General features: G+C 59.7%; 1 protein-coding gene across 1 annotated transcript in view; it reads right to left on the bottom strand.

The window, feature by feature from the left end:
• The window catches only part of LOC110391323 (zinc finger and BTB domain-containing protein 4-like), a gene marked incomplete at its 3' end in the record, with an annotated part of 9232 nt that extends 7331 nt beyond the window's left edge, over positions 1-1901 (bottom strand). The window contains exon 1 of the mRNA XM_021383147.1: positions 96-1901. The remainder of the gene's footprint in view (positions 1-95) is intronic.
• Positions 1902-2201: the final 300 nt, after the last annotated feature.

Here is a 2201-nt window from a genome sequence, read left to right as displayed (position 1 = left end):
CGCGGCCAATGGGAGCGCGGCGTCTCGGCCCCGCCCCTCGACGCAACCGGCGGCGACCAATGGGGGGGGCGAGGAGCGCCGTGCGTCGGGCTCACCTGGACGCTCATTGGCTGCGCTGCTCGTGACGTCACGGGGTCTCGGTTCCGCCTCCCTGCGTCGGGGGTGGGGGGGGTCTTAAAGGGATAGAGGCGCCGAAAGGGACAGCGGGCGGCTCCTGCGGGACAGGGCCGGGGGGTCAGCGGGGCGTGGGGACGGGCGGACACACAGACACCCGAACGGCTGGACAGACACAAGTGCACACGGGGCAGGCAGACACAGAGACACCAGAACTGACACAAGCGGAAATGGAACAGGGAGACAGGAGGGCAGGTGGACACAGAGACACACGGACAGGGACAGGCAGACACAGAGACACCCAAACAGACACAAGCGGACACGGGACAGGGGGACAGGTGGACACAGAGACACCTGAACAGTCAGACAGACATAAGCAGACATGGGACAGGGGGACGCAGAGACACCTGAACAGGTACAAGTGGACGCAGGACAGGGGGACATGGGGACGTGCAGATGGAGGACATAAGGACAAGCAGAGACACAGACGTGGGACAGATGGACACAGACACAGGCAGACACGGGCATATGGGCAGACAGAGGCACTGACACAGGACAGGCGGACACAGGAGGACACACAGGCAGACACGGGGCGGTAAGATGCAAGACAGGCGAACACAGGCACAGGCAGACATAGGGATAGACACAAACAGGCGGACACGGGACAGATGGACACACAGAACACAGGTGGCACAGGGTGTGCCCACACAACACCCGCACACACACACCTGGCAAATACACCCACAGCGCGCGCACATACACGCGCACACAACACCCGCAGCACACGCGCACAACAGGCAGAACACAGGCTGCACAGGGTGCAGGCTCACACAACACCCGCAGGGCGCACACATGGTGAATACACCCGCAGCGTGCACGCACACAACACCTGCAGCGCAAACACATGAACAGGCAGAACACATTGCACAGGCTGCGCGCACACAACACCCGCAGGGCGCACGCACACACGCACGGCACGGGGACGCACGTTGCAGGCGTGCACAACACGCGCAGCGCACGACGACGACGTGCAGAACGCACACACCCCGTGTGCAACAGCCCCAGGGCGCACAGGCAGAACACGCAACAGGCGCAGCACGCACACCCACGCACACTCCTCCAACCACCAACACGTGGTGCGCACACAGCCACACACATGCAGGTGCACAAGTCACACTTACATGCTGTGCTCACACTAAACACACAACCGCACACGGACACATAACCACTCACACCCACGGGCACACACGCAGTCACTTGCACACTCACCCACAGACACATAACCACACGTGGATGCACACACAGTGCACACAGACACACCCACAGACGCAAAGGTGGACGCACAATCGTTTGCACGCATACACCCGGAGACACCCATCCACAGACACACACCCACAACAGCCACTTGCACGACCACACACGGACACACAACCACCCAGGGACGCGCCCACGGACACACGACCATTTGTGCAAACACATGGACACACCCACCCACAACAGCCACTTACACAACCACACACGGACACACAACCACGCAGACACACACACAGAGACACACAACCAGACGGACACACAGCCACTCGCACAATCATACGCAGACACACAGCCTCACACAGACACACGCGGACACACAAAGACACACAATCATACACGGATGCACAACTGCACACAGATACTCACCCAACCACACACGATCACACACACGAACACACGGACAGGCACACGTAGAGACACAACCAGACACACAAACACACGGACAGACACACGGACAGGCACACAGGGAGACACAACCACACAGACAAGCACACGGACAGACAGACACACACACACAGATGCGTGAACACACACAGACACAAACCCGAACACACAGACACACACGGACACTCACAACTGCACATGGACACACCCACCCAGACACACACACACGGACAAACACAATCGTACACGGACACACGCACCCATGAACACACGCACAATCACACACGAACACAGACACCCACTCAGACACACGCATAACCACACACCCGCTCAGACACACACACACACACGGACGCACACGCAACCACACATGGACACAAGCACACACA

Source organism: Numida meleagris, unplaced genomic scaffold, assembly GCF_002078875.1.
Source record: "Numida meleagris isolate 19003 breed g44 Domestic line unplaced genomic scaffold, NumMel1.0 unplaced_Scaffold350, whole genome shotgun sequence".
In the NCBI taxonomy this organism is placed as follows: domain Eukaryota; kingdom Metazoa; phylum Chordata; class Aves; order Galliformes; family Numididae; genus Numida; species Numida meleagris.
The sequence above is the reverse complement of the archived record's forward strand: the minus strand, read 5'-3'. Positions and strand labels throughout refer to the sequence as shown.